The sequence below is a fragment of the Cyrtonyx montezumae genome, unplaced genomic scaffold, assembly GCF_038088225.1.
Source record: "Cyrtonyx montezumae isolate F1298 unplaced genomic scaffold, pur_monq_1.0 scaffold_3, whole genome shotgun sequence".
In the NCBI taxonomy this organism is placed as follows: Eukaryota; Metazoa; Chordata; class Aves; order Galliformes; family Odontophoridae; genus Cyrtonyx; species Cyrtonyx montezumae.
The window spans coordinates 76,910,727-76,927,888 of NW_027072034.1; the positions used below are offsets into that span (position 1 = coordinate 76,910,727).

At 49.1% G+C, this 17,162-nt stretch overlaps 1 protein-coding gene across 1 annotated transcript in view; it reads right to left on the reverse strand.

Annotated features, from left to right (window-relative positions):
- BBX (BBX high mobility group box domain containing) overlaps positions 1-14,935 on the reverse strand; it is a 125,730-nt gene extending 110,795 nt beyond the window's left edge. The window contains exons 1-2 of the mRNA XM_065741976.1: positions 14,877-14,935; positions 12,335-12,407 (exon numbers count right to left, since the gene is read on the reverse strand). The gene's annotated coding sequence lies outside the window, so the exon portion shown is untranslated. The remainder of the gene's footprint in view (positions 1-12,334; positions 12,408-14,876) is intronic.
- Positions 14,936-17,162: the final 2,227 nt, after the last annotated feature.

Consider the following 17,162-nt stretch of genomic DNA (forward strand, 5'->3'; position numbering starts at 1 on the left):
TGGAAGTTCTGCCATGCCCTGGCCTTGCCTGAACATCCCTGGCACAACTCCCCAACGTGCAAAATAGAGTTCTGAAGGGTTTGTAAGAAGTAGTTAGCTGATATCTGTAGAAGTATGTAATTAGGATGGAAAAGTGTTATTATCCCCTAATAATATGTAATTGTTTAACAAAGTATTAACATATATTTATAACAACATCATCAACATCAACAACCCCCCTCTACTCTGCCTGGTGAGGCTTCACCTGGGTTACTGTATCCAGTTCAGGACTCCCTGGTACAAAGAGTCCATCTCCTGGAAAGAGTCCAGCAAAGGGCCACAAAAATGATAAAATGGCATGGAACATCTCCCTAAGAGGAAAGGCTGGGTAACCTGTGTCTGTTCAGCCTCAAGAAAAGAAGACTCAGAGGGGATCTTATTAATGCTTATAAATACCTTAAGTGTGGGAGAAAAAGGGACACAGCCAACCTCTTTTCAATGGTCTGTGGGGACAGGATAAGGGGAAATGGTCATAAACTGAAGCATAGGAAGTTCCATGTCAATATGAAAAAGAATTTAATGATGAGGGTGACAGAGCACTGGCACAGGCTGCCCGCAGAGGCTGTGGAGTCTCTGTCAATGGAGATATTCAAGACCCACCTGCACGCCTACCTGTGCAACCTGGTGTAGGGAGCTGCTTTGTAGGGGAGCTGGACTCCATGATCTCTACAGGTCTCTTCCAAGCCCAACAATTCCATGATTCTGTGATCTGTGTGCTGTAGCACACTCAAGGACTTTGCTGTTTATGTATCTGGTTAGAAAGTGAATCATTTTGGTAGGATTAAATGCTGAAAGTCAACCTTCAATCCACCTCTCTAGAGGAAGCAGCAGCTTTTTCAGATGTTAAAAAGCACCACAGACATTGACCCATTAATCCAAACCAAGGGGACTTATACTAAGTATTGTATCAATAGTGCTGTTATTTTAACTAGCATTTTACCTATGGCAGAACCAATATTGGAAAAGAAACAAAATAATAAAAATCTGAACGATCTGAACTTTGTCCCACAACTCAGTATTAAGTTTTCCCTTCCAGAGACTGCAGCTCCCTCCTTCATGAAGTGTGGTATCACCATCCCAAATTTGTAAATGGAGAAGAAGAGGGAAGGAGTGATTCAAGATCATGAAGCAAATTAATAGTAAAACTTAATTACTGGCCTGTTTTCTTTTTTTCTATTTCATTGGGCAAAATTTTCACCCTTCAAATCCTAGAAGGAAGTGCTAGCCTCTCATTTGCTTGTTAAGGTGTAAACGTAGAACTAGAATGTATTTTCAATTATCTCTTTGAATACATTTGAGCTTAAATAGTAAATTGTGTAGATACAGTATTGCACATGCCTTGGGTCATACACATCTTACTAGAAACTCACTCCAAGTTTTCTCTTCTTCACTCCTAACACCATTAGAGTGTAATTCACATGTTATCCAAAGAATCTGTCAACCTTGGAAAACGCTCTTGCCTTTTCTATGCCAGAACACGACCAGAACAACTGAGGTACCATGATCCCAGTGGAAACAACTCAAGAGATCTTTATGCGTGTGCCTCATGCAAAAGGTGCTATACCAGCACACCTTTATGGGCCAAAAGGCAGTTACAGAAATGCAAACATACCCTTACAGATTTTACAGCTTATTTTGGCCTCTGAAAGTGAAGAAGTTGTCACTGAACGACAGAATGAAGTACCTTCATTCTGAGCTTCTTGTATCCATGCTCATACTTTTATCCCTGTTTCTGCAACAGTAAAATCCACACCAATAACCACTATCATAATACAGGTCAAGTACAGAAGAGCCTTGAAGAATAAGTCCCTCGATTATACCTATGACATTTGCTATGAGCCAGAATTTCTTCCCACCGAAGCTAACAACAAACTTCCTGTTTCTGAGTGATCTGAGCCATCGTAGCATCGTTCCTGGGAAAACAAGGACTTAATTTGCAGTGATGGGATCAAGCCCTGTACTCCTCCAAAAAATCCTCAGAGAAGGGCAGGAGTATCTCATTCTTCCCATCAAATATTATCAGTGTAGCTAATGCAATATTTTAAACACACAGTGCTCCTAGCTGGTTTTGCCAGAATCCCCACGACAAACAGAGCTCAACTCAGCTCCAGCAGCCTCAGAGGGATCACACAAACACATCAGCTCAGAGCTCAGACTGAGAGCAATTTTATAACTAGGCTTTTTATGGCCAGTAGCCCACCTCAATGTGAGCCATCAGGAAAGCAGCACTAAGCACATGCTGAGGAACGGGATTCTCTTAGACATCTCATCCAGAACACCCTCCAAGATACCACAACTCCTGAAAAAAAAATCTTGGCTCAAATACTACTTTTCTGAAAAGGAAAGCCTCAACATTTCACATATTTAAGGGGGGAGGAAAACGAGTCAGAACAAGAATAGTTCAATCCTAAGGAAATACAGTAACTATAAAATCAGCCACACTACTAAAGCATTCTGTTTAAACACTTAGTCCAAACAAGAGCTAATTGTTTTAAGGCACTTTCATAAAACATGAATGCTTTGGCAATAAACAGCTTCCATAAGAAAAGTTGCCTAAAATGTGTGACTTATTTCCTTACTGCTGTTGTAGTAAATGTATGTGAAAATGAAATGATGACCCTTTCAAGATGAGTGATTCATTTTTCTTTGGCATGTTCTCTTAAGAAAAAGCATAGATAATATTCAGTAACTTTCCCACTTTTTTTTTAAGGAATGCTGTTGTTCTTGATTGTTTTAAACATCCATGAACAGCATTCTGACTGCCACTCCAAGTTTCCTTTAATTTCCATTCAGGTTTCTAATCTTAAAGGTTCATATTCTGCTATACAAGAACCCCAACAGCTGTAGATACTTTGAATACCCTACGCGTTGATACAAAAGAACATGGACAAACAGGACAGAGAGACAAGATCACGAAACCTGGTTGTGCTGAGGAAAGAAGTCCATAAAAATATTTCTTGAAGTGTCACTCTTCCTTTTGTGGGAAGCAAAATCACAATAGTTTGTATAACCGTGCCACCAGGCCTCAGGCACACTGTGCTTCTGAGTACAACCCTTCAACCACCTGAGGTCTAATTCTGCATTCCTTAGTAGTCACAAACACTGGGGCACTCTTCCCCTGCTGCAGAAAAACACCATGGAGCTGCAGAGTCAATACATGTTATCAAGTTTTTTTGACTGTCAAGATGCTATTAATATTTTGAGTGAGGGGGGAGGGAGAGGAGGAGAATCCTTTACCCATGTTTCCCCATAGAGTTTCTATGGCATTTATCCTTTCGTCTTGTTTTTAATCAATTTCTTCATCTAATACATTAATGAAGCTGAGGAAAATGCATTCAGCATCAAAGCTTGATTTTAGTTTTTTGGGCTCTGGACAGCAGTGGTGCTAGACTCATTCCTGGAAAACATCAGGTCTTCCCTTGACCATTAAAAACCACAGCCACATGTCACACAATCTGAAGGAAAGACTGTCACAGCAGTTTTAAAAGAATCACTTTGGTTTTATTTATTTTAATCACACAGCTTCGTAAACAGACAGGTCTCCGTGGATCTGTACCTGCCAGGAGGAGCAGAGGCATCCATCTCCCACAAAGGTGTTAACCCAGCTACAGCATCATCTAGCGTGCTGCTCTGTGCTCCTTCGTGGTGGCAGACTTCTGTTATTACAAACAGGAACTCTGGATAATGGATACTGAAGTTGTCTTAGAAAACAGATTCAGCTTAACATAAATAGATTTACAGTTAATACAAATCCTTTCTGACCAAAGAAATTCGACTCAAATTTCAATCAGGCGTCACAAACGCTAAACATGTATTAATAAAACAAACTTTATCATAATTTATGACAAACCAATGCTGAAATTCTACTGCAATGAATTATAACTCAATACAAAGATAAATATATATTTGTTTTTATTTCAAAAATTGTAAACAAAATTCAAAAACTGAACGTGCCAGTCTTCACTGAAGGACCAGGAAGAAGAACTAGGTTTAGAACCACATTACCTGAATGCAGGAACTTCCACTGCAGTTGTGGAAAAAGTGCAAGTGGTATAAAGCTGAAAAAGCAAGAAAGCTCGTTTTTCTTCTCTTTTGAAGAAGCAATAAAATAAAATAGGGATTAGTTTTCCCAGTTCTAAAAGCTTGGTTCAGCCACATCAGAATCTGCCCCTTAGTCAGGATTGTACTTTCTTTAAAGCACTGAGTGCAAGTGCTGCCTGCATTAACCCATGCAAGGGTGCCTGTGCACATGTATTACTTCAATAAATAAGACCACAGTTTAAAGACTATTTGTCACGTTCTAACAAAAGCTTTCTACCACTCACAACCTAAAAAAAAAAATGCATATAAGCCATGAAATCAATTACAAAAGGTGCCGACATACAGAGTCCCCTCTGAACTAGCAAAAAAGTGCCAAACTTAGTGTAAAGATTATATTTAGCAACACATTTTAACTGCCTTCTACCAATAGAGATTGCCTCTGAGAAAACAAATACAAAAATATCAAAGCAAAATGAGATTAAAATAACCAATTTAAATCAAGCGCTTACTGACTATAGTCACAATTTCAATCACTTGCACAGTCAGAACTGGAATTCCAGGGCACCACATGTGCAAAGGTAATGTGTGTACCTGGGGCTCACAAAAGCCATGAAGATGGGGTGTAAGAATCTCCCTCTTCGAGCTCTGCCTGCCTCCACACTCTGCTCTTTGGCTGCAGGTCTGCCAGAAATCCAAAACACACTCAAAGACTTCTCTGTAGGATTCCTGACTCAGAGCAACCACAGTACACGCTGGGAGACCTGAGCTGCCAGCCACTGCGTGGGACACCTGTGACAACCACCTGACCTCCCCTGGTCCGTTTGCCCCATCTCTCTTAACAAAGAGCAATCAAACCCAGCACACCACCCTGTGGGACCACCCAGGACAGCAAGCAGAAAGCACAATACCACGGCATCGCCAGGAGCCTGCTTCTCCACACAAATAAATAACTGCTTCCTCTGGACCTGCCTCCCAGAGGGGCAGGATCGTCCTTTGCTGCTTTCAAACCAGGCAGGCCTGTGCAAAAAGGCCTAAAGCATCACTCGGAGATCCACCTGGATGAGCAGTCAGCTCGCAGCAGCAGCGAACTGTGCAGAGATGGCAGAGCTGCAGCTCCTCTGACAGTATCAATGCATGGAAACCAAGCCTCATAGGGCTCCCACAGCATCAGGTTTGGCCCAGGTCACTTTGAGCCACAGAACATACCCCACACAAGCACCTGACGCCCTGCAGCAACACAGAGGTGAGCACATACAAGAGATGTCAGGAAAACACTGAGTTAATACCAAAGGGAACAGTTGGAAACAATTTTCCTCTGACACACATGCAGGCAGTTCTCTTTCACATTAATGGGAAAGGGACACACACACACAACCAACAATTCCACTTAGCTGCCCATGCTTTACTTCCCTTATTTAAGGTTTTCTATATAGATAAATACAAAATTGAAAACTTCCTCTCCTCACTCTAGTTCTGACATTTGCACTCTTTATTTAGTCCAACAGCCTTCAACAAACAGCACAGCAATTTCTGTTCACTCTTTCAGCACTGGAAAGTGTTTTTAATCAATAAAGCAGAGGAAGCAAACTGCGAATAGGTTCTTGCATTAAAGTATTTGCCACCAGCTTTGTCATTCCTCATTTTGCAGACACCAAATTTCCCCCATAAACACCCCTGTTTCTCCAAAAGCAGCTGGAAATTAATTATGCTATTTTTATTTTCTTATTAATTCCTATGCCATAGCTCTGTAATCAGTGCTGAATCGTGCTGCAATTTTGTGTACTTGTTTCAAAATATATTATGAGCACTTGATGACTGATGTTAGACACAATGTATGAAAGAGTATCTCAAACAAATTAGAGGGAAGAAACACAAATAGAGACACTTTCCTTGAAGAAAACAGGAATTCTGAGACATTCAAACGAGGTAAATGCTGGAACTCACAGGTCTGTGGCACAGCGTTCACCGATAAGGAGAACTGAGGCATGCAGGAAGTCTGCACTCCACAACATGAGAACCAAGTATAAAGAAGACTTTTTGCAAAGAGAAAGGACAACTGAAGCCAGACTTCAGTGAACTGGAGGTGATATAACAACACCTCCTTCCAAATCTATACTCTCCAACTAATGATTTACCTCCCACCAAAGCACCTTCCTCGCTGAGACACAAACTTGGGAAGCAAACATACATGCAAAGTAACAGTACACACATGACAAAAGCCACACCATCCACCTGCTGCTCTCCCAGCCCTCTCATTTCCAGGAGCTCTGCACATATCAGCCTATGTTCCTTGCCCTTCCTCTATTGCTCATCATCAGGCCATGCACTTGTGCACTGATTACCGAGTACAACGGGTGTGTGACCCTGGCAGGACTGGCTGCATATCAATAATTAAGAATAACACAAAATTGGCAGCTTTCCTGAGGAACTGCAGGCTACCAGCAGCCTTGGTCAGATGTGTGAAGGCGTGTGCATCTGAGGTAGCTCCGGTTCTGGCTTTTTGTCCAGTAATCCAACTGCAAAGGTGTAGCTGCAGGACCAAGCTCTTCTTGTATCACACAACATGCCTTACTCATTCCTGCGAGCTCTTGTGAGCTTGTTGGTTAAGTCCTGACTGGGGAAGACATGGGGAGAAAAGGAAGAGAAGGAAAAAACAAGAGACTACTTCTGACAACACACAGGCCCTTACACAACTGGCAGAAAAACTGTTTTGGGGAAATACCTGAAAGGTACAGGCTCAAAGCCATCAACCAAAGTGCAGTAACATTCACTTAGCAGTTCCCATCCTTCTAAAGATACTGCTCAGCACACTCCGCAGCAAAGAGCAACCACCACTAGATGGTCAGCCCACCAGAGGCCCAGGATCAAGCTTTCCTCACTTGAATCTTGCCATGGACCAATTCATTTATCATCAGCAGAGCTGAGGGTCTGCCCTTCACCCTGTGCACCTGGTCCTGGGAAAGCAACTCCTGAGAACATGATAGCAGAAAACTGCCTGGTGCTGCACCTACAAGAGGAAAGTATCCATGCAGCAGGGCACTGCGTCAGCATGGCCCCCAAATGTCTCACAGCAGAAGCTCCAGCAATTTGCTACAGATTACTGCCCCCAGAAAACAAGCAAATAAATAAACAAAGACACAAACCAGGCACCAGGATGAGCAACTTCCCACCTCCCCTTCGCAAGGGAAGGTACAGACGGGATTTGTTGAGCTTTTTGTCAAGACAGCTTCCACCTGAACTAAGTCCAGAGAACTTACGTCTCGTGCTGTGGAAGCCCACTGAACTTCCTTCATCTTTGCAGGAAGAGACACTCAGAGACAACAAGGGTCAGTGAAATGCCATTTCTTGCTTTGGAAGATTTCCATGTTTTATAAAACCTTTACATTGCACCACCCATGTGGAGGATTTCTGATGATAAGAATTCCACGCTTCCCAAGCAATGGATTTTCTTAGCGTAATTGCATAAAATCCAGTTAGCTTTCCTTCTCCTTGCTAAAAACTGAAATTTGGTTGTAGCAGCTTTCTTTGTATAGAGATGCCTGAAGCTTGTTGATTTTCACATGCTCAATTGTCTGCGCTCGTGAGGACTTGCTATTACTTTGGGTATTTATGTACTATGAAGGGAAAGGCAGGAACACGGGAAAACGTCAAACTCGTGCTCTTCCTCTTTGTTGATTCATCTGTTGCACTATCAATTTTATAAACAAATGATGAAATGGTACTGTCACAGCAAATGCTACAGTTGGATCTTCACTAAGTGAAGTTTCCCTTCCTCCTCAAGTAGAGCTCCTATTTTAAAACCAAAGCCACCTCAACTCCACAGTAGTGAAACACTGGTTTTCAGCAAATCTTAGGCTAACATGGAATAAATACTTCTACTGTGTTTAGAACAACAGCTCAAATTGGTAAGTTAGGCTTCTTATCAAAATAGGGCCAGAGTCCCACAGCAGGCAAACTCTAAAGTAAGCTCTCCTCTTACTCCAGGCCCTCCTGGTCGACAAACATAACCGAGTCGAAAGCTAGCAGTTTCACACTACTCTAAAATATCTCTCTTTAAAGTTGTATTATGGAGGAAATTGGGTATTAGCATGAGATGCTCAGGTGGCACAGGATTCAGTGAGACACCAAGATGGGCATTTATCAAGAAAGCTCTGTAGGAAGCAGACACTGACGGAAAGAGCACAACTAAGGAGTCAGATGGGGGTTTGATTCCATTTCTTGCTCACACTAACCTGCTAAGTGGCTGCAGACAAGCCTGTGCTGCTCTACTGTTCTGCACCTCAGGTGCCTAGAACAGGGATAAGAAGTGACTGTTCCTTGTTTTCAGGCATGCAATTATAGCATGACCTATGTGCTTTTCCAGACAAGGCACAAGTACATGAACAAGGCAATGTAAATATTAATAATATAATTTAGAGACCAACACAAGATTTGTTGTTTCTATTATTCCCTAAAGCATTGCAATTTAATAGCAGGCCGTCAATCCACTCTTGAAGACTGAGTAACCCCTGTGCTGACTCTGGACCTACCCCATCTGAAACCCATCAAGAGGAATGACAGCTGGGGGTCTTCTGTGGAACGCATACGCGTCCTCAAGCAGCAGGCTCAGCACACTGCTCTCAGAGTGAAGCACTGCACTATCACTAAAGTTTGAGCAACACTAGTTATGAACAAATAAACAGCAGCAGCGGTAACACCCCCCCCCAAAAAAAAAAAAGAAATTAGAATGAAAAATCTTCTGACAATGAACTCCCCTAATAATAAGGGGAAGAAAGGAAAGGAATAAAGATAATACTGCAGAAGAAAAAACTGACTTTTTCCTGTTTCCCCCCCCAAGAGGGGGTTTGAAATACACACGACCATTATGCCAAGCCAGCATCACAGACTCCTAAGCAATAAACAAAGCATAAATGATTATGGTTACAGCAAGGTAAAACAGTATCCATTCTGTGCTAAAACAAACTTAATTCACTCAGGTAAACTCTTCCTACATACAGGCATGGTGCAATTTAATGAAGGGAAGCCTCCATCTGCAGGTGGAGAAGGACATATGGCCATGCTTCCGCGAGTATGCTCTGACCCCATGAGCCTTCAGCTGACTACAGCCGTGCTGTAGGCCCCGCTGGGCCTCCACCCACACACAGGGCACAGGACACGACCTGGGCCCACAATTTGGAAAGCAGCCACTGGTTCTAACAATGACAGCACGACTTACAGTCAGAAATTAGAACTGGAGTTTCAGCTCAGCTCCAGCTTTAATTTCTAGCATCTTCCTCCATCACAGAGCCACCTTCTCACAAACATGGAGCCCTGAAAAGCCACCCATGCCATGCAGAGGCCAAAGAGAGGCGGTGTTTCGGCTCACAGCTGCCCAGGTGTCACTGCAGGTGTGTTTACAGCCTTCACACTACAGCAAAGCCTGTATGCGTGTGGCACACACCTCACTCAAATGCTCCCCACTACTACACACAGTGAGGAGCAACTCTCTCAAACTTACTCCAAGTTTCCTGGACAGGGCTTGTAGTAGGCTGTTAGGACATCACCCACCATTAGCCCACAGAGCACGAGCAGCAGCAGCAATCTGGAATAACTTCTAGTTCTGAACGCAAGCAAACATATCAGTGAATTTAGCAAGACCTGTCACATGCTTAAAGATGTTTGTGTGCTTAGAGGATCGCAAGCCGGGGAACCACTAACGTCTGAAAAAGAGTGCATTACAAGCATTCAAGAAAAAAAGTGTGAGGTATAAAACAAATGCATGGTTACCTCTGATATTTTATGTGGAAAATGCGACATTTCAAATCTTTAATTATTCACATGACAGCTATGACAGAGAATGTTTTCCTCCTTGAATGGGAAAACAAATATGGAAAAATTCCTCTCACCATCTTTCCTCTCCTAAACACAGCTCCCACTGAAACCCATGGGAGCTTTGCAGGCACTGGGTACAGAGCAAACAGCCCCCAACAACTCCAAAGCACCTAGGGCAACTCACTGACATATTTTAAGTTTACCTCAGCACAGAAGCTTCCTAAATTGTGGGTCAGCTTTGAAACACTTCATCAGCTCGCTGTGCTGGAAGGAAGGGAAGCGCACAACCAACTTTTGAGACAGGGACCAATGTCTGAGAATTTCTTGTGGCCCCTTCCTAAGCAGATCTCCACCTTCCAGTCCACGACACACCACCACTCTACCTGGCACTGCTTCCCAAGGCTCATCCTGTACAACAGGCCCACATTATTGAACTCCAGCCATGGACAGACAGTTCAGTGTGACTTTGTAAAAAAGCACATCTTTGCTGTTACCAAAAGCAGCACTCCATGAAGTACATGGATATTTCTAGTTGTAGCCAAGTCTAACAAAATCTTTATTCTCCCCTTTAAATGGCCATGTTATTTTTATTACATTGTAAGCTAGGAGGAAACTTTTTTCTCAGCCTCCTCTAAAACTTCTGTCCTGCCTTCTCGTTCAAAAATACATTTCTCTTTTCTTTGCAATTTGTTCATGCCGGATCAATATTAGGCAAGTGCTACACTTAGCACTACATACAAAACGGAGGCCCACTCTTCTCAGAGCTTGTAGGCAGGTGATTATCTCTGCCTCATTTCTAGGACTGAACTCCCATGCACACAGAAGCTTCATCACACAAAACTAAAGCTAGAAAATGACTGATGAGCCCACCTGAAGCAAGGTCCCCATAGTGCTCTTTTACTATTGCTCCAAATAAAGGAAAAATTCTAGGCACTTTATAGCCCTATAACCCAACTCTTACCTGAAAACACAGAAAATTAAGTTCAGAAATCAGCGTACACGTATTCAGCTCTGTGTAATAGTCTGAAGCTTATCAGCCAGCTTCTGAACTTCCCAGCGTGTTCTTAATTTGGGAAAATTGTTGCATCAATTACTCTACACAGAGCAGGATGTCAGTAATGCTATAGAACAGAAAGCAACTATCTGCCATAAAGAACTTCAGTAGTTTAATTTGGTGTTTATAGTCTCAGATCTACACACACCAACCCCACTGCCCATAACATCTGGAAAATGGAGACCTGAGTGCAATTCTACAGCAACCGAAGGGCAGGCAGCACTGTCCCTGTGACCCACCTCCCCAACAGCAGTAATCCCAGCACGAAGAAAAGGACTGCAGCCACAGCACCACAGAGCACAGCTGCTCCCTGCAGCCCCGTTCTAGCTGGCACGTTCGGGACCATCACCTATCACAAGTCTGCTGTACACTGACTGGAAAAGGTCACAGTTATATTATTAATCCTTCATGCTTATGAGTGCTAAGCTTATCCCAAATGCATGTCTCATCTTATTTTGTTACATATACAAAATTGCCATTAAAAAAAACCATATATATACACACGTACACACACACATATATAAAAATAATCTCCTACTTCCTCACTTCAGGCCCAAAGCAGTTTAGTGCCACTGTGGGCAATGGCAGGAAAGGTGCTCCACGTGGCACACGCTTCATGCTACGTACAAACACAACTCCACAAGTGTACATCCTCTTCTTTACAAGACCTCGTCCACTTCAGCTCTGAAACTGAATTCTTCATCAGAAGGTGTCAGAACTTTTCCACAGCATACAGAGAGAACAGGAAGCTGTGCACTGGAAAGCTGAGGAATACTACTACTAAGTCATTAAGGTTTGTCTTCCAGACTCTATGGTACCTGCACTCATCAATGCCAAAAGCAACCCAGCAACACAGAAACGGTATGGACAGAATTCTAATTAATGCTGTTTACACGTTAGAACCGAATCAAATCCTGCTGTAATAGTGCTGCTGCTACATCAAACTTCTTGCTGATTCCTACCAGCAGAGATCTCCCATCATCTGCTCCAACGGTTGGTATTTCCCATGTTTTTCCCCTCACCACTACCACAGGGAGTTCTTGACCTCCACACCATACTCTGCACATCTTAACATTACTTCTGTTCAAAACTTCAGCACTAAGCCAATTAATTCACCATCCCTACAAAACAGTGTTTGAAAAAATAAGAGGCGAGACAAAGTAGCAGTGAAGGGACAAGAGATGGAAGGATGCACAGCACTCCGGTTACTCTGTCCGACCCCCAAGCAGAAACTTTGCAAGCCAGCAGTTGCTGCCAGCACCTGAAGGTGTTTCCTGAGGTGTCAGAACCCAAACGAGCATCTTCCATGTCAGAAGCAGCACCAAGCGCTGCTCTGCATCAGGAACAAGAAGCGAGCTCTTTTTCTGTGTGTACGGTTTACATACTCACCCAGGAAGGCAAGTGGAAATTACAGACAGACGAAGATGAAGCTGTCTCAAAGCCTTTGTCATGTGATAGTGACCTATAAAGTATCAAATAAAGGCACACCATCAGCACACCGTCATTTCACAATATCACAGCCCGCCGCGGCACTGACAGAGAGAGAGGAGCGGTCCCAAAACTTGAGGGCAGCTCTCTCCTCGCCCCACCCCACCTGAGCTCCGAGCACAACACGGCAGCAGCAGGAAGCCTCCGGGAAGGCGCAAACAAAAGATGCACCGTGGCTGCGGAGGGCACAGGGATCAGGTCGCCGCGCGTGCAGTAGCGGCAGCATTAGGGTGGGTTATCCTTCCTCCCTCCGCCCGGCAGGCGTTCGGGTGCACACGCACCTCTGCGAGCAACACGAGCAGGGTCTCCCCACGCGAGATCGTCGCCACACAGGACCGAGGGGCGAGGCGGAAAGTTGCGCACGGGGGCAGCGGGCAGCACCGGGCGGCCGCAGGTACCGGAGCCCGAGAGCGATGGCTCCGGGCAGTCCCCGGGCACGGGGGCCCAGGCCGCCGCCCGCGCGAAGTGTAGGGCCAGCGGAACCCGGGCTGCGGGGTGGGGTGGGAAGGAAAGGTATTAAATATGGAGCGAGGCTGCCGCCAGCCGGGGTTCGCCGCGGCTCTGCCCCCACGGCGGCACCCCCAGCCCGCCGCCGGTCCCCATCAAGTTTGCATCTTAGTTACAAAATGTCGATCTCGAAAGGCTGACAAGACACAAGGAGACGGGGAGAGGAGCGGAGAGAGCGAGCGAGCGAGAGTCAGGGAGGGAGGGAGAGAGAGAGAGAGAGCGCAGAGAGTCCATCTTGCTTTGAGGGGGGAGGAGAGCGGCAATAATGCAGCGCATAAATCTCACCCTCCCGGGGGGAAACTCTGCCCAACACCTTTGGGGGCGGGCGGCGGGGCCGCGGGGCTCGGGGCGCTGCGAGCCGCCCCTCGGCGGGGCCCGGCCGCGGCGGTGGCAGAGCGCACCTCCCGCCGCTCCCCTCCTCCTCCCGCGGGCCCGGGCGACGATCCCGCCGCCGCCGCCGCCACCGCCACCGGGAGGAGGTGCCGCCGCCACCGGGAGCCGCGCGGAGCCCGGCCCCCACCCGGCGCCGCTCGGCGCTGCCGGGCTCGGCGCGGGCCCCCGGCCGCCCGGCGGCGGGGCTCGGACGTGTCACCGGCAGGACGGGCAATGGTTTCGGCGCCCCAGGCCCGAGTGACCGCCGCCGGCCTGGCGGGGCCCCGGCCTCCCCGCGCGCACTCACCTCCGAAAAACAACTTTTACACGCGGGCCTCCCCCGGAAAAAGTCGCGAATCCGCCCCTCGCGCGGCTCAACCCCCGCGGCCCCCGGCCCGGCCCGGCCGCCGGGGGGAGCCGGGCTGGCTCGCTCAATGCCCGCCGCACGGGGCGGAGGGCGGGGAGCCGCCGCCGGTGCTGCCTCTCGCCCCGCCGCGCGTGTCCTCGCATCGCCGCCTTTTACCTTCCTCGCTCGGCGGAGCGGCATTCCCAGCGCAGACCTGCTGCCGTGCGGCGCCGGGATTAGCGGCGCTGCCCGCTCCGCTCCGCCAGCCCTTCCTTCCCCGTCGCCGTCGTCCTCCTCCTCCTCCTCCTCCTCTTCCCCGCCTGCCTACCCCGGATCGGCTCTCCCAGCCGCCGCGCAAGTTTCATACATTGCGAATAAACCCGAGAGGAGGAAGAGCGAAGCGGCTGCCGGGGGAGGAAGGAGAGCGGCGGCGGCGGCAGGGCTGCTCCCCGTAGCGCGACTCGAGCTCGCGGCGCCGAATAAGAGCCCGGCGCCCCTCGGGGCGGCCCCCGCCAAGTTTGCTGTCACCGCCGCCCTCCCCGATGTCACCGCTCACCTCCGCGGCCTGCCGCTCCGCCGCCAACTCGCCGAGCGGACCCCCCCTTTAGCCCCGCCCGCCCCCCGCCGCCCCCCGGGGCCGGGGCCGCCGCCGCCGCCCCGTGCGCATCGCCGATGAGTGCCGGAAAACGCGCCCGCAGCCGGCTCCCCGCCCGGCCCCGGGGCCGCCGACGCCGCGCAGGGCTGTGAGCGGGGCTCAGCCCCGCGGCCCCCCGACCCTCCCTCCGCCCCGCGGCGGGCGATGCCGCCCCTCGGGATGAAGTTTGCCCGCCGCCCTGTCAGCCCCGCGGCCGAGCCGCCGCCGATGCCCTCCTCCTCCCTTCCCCTTCCTCCCCGCGGCAGGCAGAGGTGCCCGCTCCCAGCGCAGCCCGGCACCGGCCGGCCTACCGCCGCCCTCCCCTCCGTCACCGCTCTCCGCGTCTCCCCGCGAGCCCACCCGCCCTCCCCTGCCCAAACTTTCCGGCGAGGGCAGCGGCCGCCGGAGCCGAGGGCGGCGCGGGCGACCGCCGCCGCTCCGCGCAACGAGCCCCGCTCCTCCCCGCAGGGGCCCGGGGGGGCTGCCCGGCCGCCGGGGCGCGGAGGGGAAAGTGCGGGGCGCGGGCACCCCGCCGCCCCCCCTCCGCTCTCGGCCGCCCGCCACCCGCGCTCCCACGCACTCACCTCCGTGGGGCCGGAGCGCGGGCGGGCGGCGTGCCGCTGGGCCGGAGCGAGGCGCGGCGGAGCCCCTCCGCCTCGGCGCCCGCGGAACGCGGCTCCACACAGAGCCATGCAACCCGGGCAGCGCCACAACACTCCCCGGGATATAAGGCGGCCCGCCATTGGCCGGCGCGCTGAGGGACGGGCCCGGCAGCCATACAGCGCCGCCGTTACACCCGCGGCCCGCCGGGGAGCCGCCGGCGCACACATACATACACACACACACACACACACACACACACACAAACAGATACACGCACACTCACACACACGCACACGCGTATCCTCCCTGCACGCGCTCACACTACGATCGCCGCGCTCGGGGCAGGTAGCGGGGCCTCCCCGCCCGTGCCATCACGGCGACGCTCAGCGCTGCCGCTGTCCGCCGGCCGCGCGGGGATGGATGGATGCATGGATGGATGGCTGCGGGAGATCGCCACGCGCGCCCCGGGATGCGCCGCGGGGTTAACGGGCTGCGAGCACTGCCCGTTCCGGCCCCGCACGGCCGACCCCGCCATCCCTGCGGGGCCCCGCACCCCCGCCCCTAACTTCCTCTGTCAAGTTGGGAGCGGAGAAGTTGGGGCGGGCGTTGGTGCTCGGCCCCGAGGAGCGGAGCCGGGAGCAGGGCCCGTGGAAAAGCTCTGTTCCCCGCACGAGGCACGCACGGCACGAGGCGCTCGGGTGGGAGCGCGTAGGGATGTGTGCGCCCACCCGAGCGCTCGCAGCGCGGGGTTTGTTCCTGCACGCTGGGAAGCAGAGCGTTCTCCAGGTGGGACCCCGGCTCCAGCGAACGAAGGCTCTGAAATAACCGTGCCAGCGGGGACTGCAGTGTACCTGTTTGTTTTTACTACAAGATCTATGCTTTACACCTTTACATATCCAACACCGAGAGCATTACAGAACTTATCCCATATGTTCTCTGTCATGAGCTCTTTCTGTTCGATATATTTGACCCCATCCCATTGTTTCCCATTCTTTTTTCTTTCTTGCATTTTTTTCTTCTTTGCAGCAGGACTGTGTTAAATAACTGTGAAATAATATTTCTTAAGTCTGAATAAAATGGTGGCACTAAGCACCAAGCTGATGCCAGAAAATGGGATTGTGCTGGTGTTTTTGAGAAGTCATCCTGACTCAGCCTGCAGTTTTTGTTTTTTTGTTTTTGTGAAGGTGTGAGAAAAGTATTTTAAAATATTGTAAGGAGTTATGGAATCATCAGTGCTTGAATAATACCAAACTAACAGGGTTAGTGTATCTGGTGGTGAATACATTTCACTCTGTTTTCTTCATGCTCAGCACTGGGACAGCAGAGCTGGAGTCAGGTGCATGTCATGTGTCCACCTTGCACTGGCGAGGCAAGGCCTACAGCATCCGCTGGTGACACGCAAAAAGGCTGGACTGTTTTTTGGTCACTTCTTCCTCCTATCATTTGCAGACTGCGAAGTGCTCAGCTGTTGTGGGTAAAGCAGCACCTTTTTAGTAGGCACAAGCAGTTGCCAGCAAGGAGAGGCCCAAGTAATCAGCACTTCCATGGTACGCTTCTTCCCTCTCACTCCTAGTGCTTTGTGGACTCATACCTCTTCGTTGCTAAGGTCATGCCAAACAGGTGACCACTGAACAACAGACTGGTTTAGGTGTTCAGTAGTATACATGAAATTCATTTCAAAGGATGCTTCTCTTTAGGAGGACTTTCTACTACAATTGGTGCCCTCTGCCCACTTCAAAGAGAGGTCAGCCTAAAGGAAGGACACCTTGCATGCAACATAGTTAGCAGCTATACAGAATTGGACATATGTGCTGCTAATCAGAACCATCACATTTCGTGCCCACTATGTACAGTTGGTTACACATGGCTTCAGGAGTCATGGGGCAGCCAGCTGCTTACAGGGCTTGTGGCAGCAAAAGTATTTTGTCACCCTGTACGGGAGATGAGTAAGCCAAGGCACGCCAGTGCGGTCAGAAAATAAAGTGCCTGAATTTCTGCTGCCTGTGATTTACTGTGTCTGCAGTGAGAGAGGGGACTGTATTTCCCTGGGCTGTCAATCAGGGCCTTCTGCACACACCGAGGTCATGATGGGGAGAAAGAGCAAGTGAGAGAACTGAATATTTCTGACTTTCCATTTCTCTATATACAATTTTAGGCAAATTAGTATCTTTGCACACCTGCTTGGAAGTATTTCTGGCACTAGTCAGCCACCGCCACCCAGGGTTGTAAGGTGCTTGCTGGGACACGTGAGAGATATTTCAGGAGAC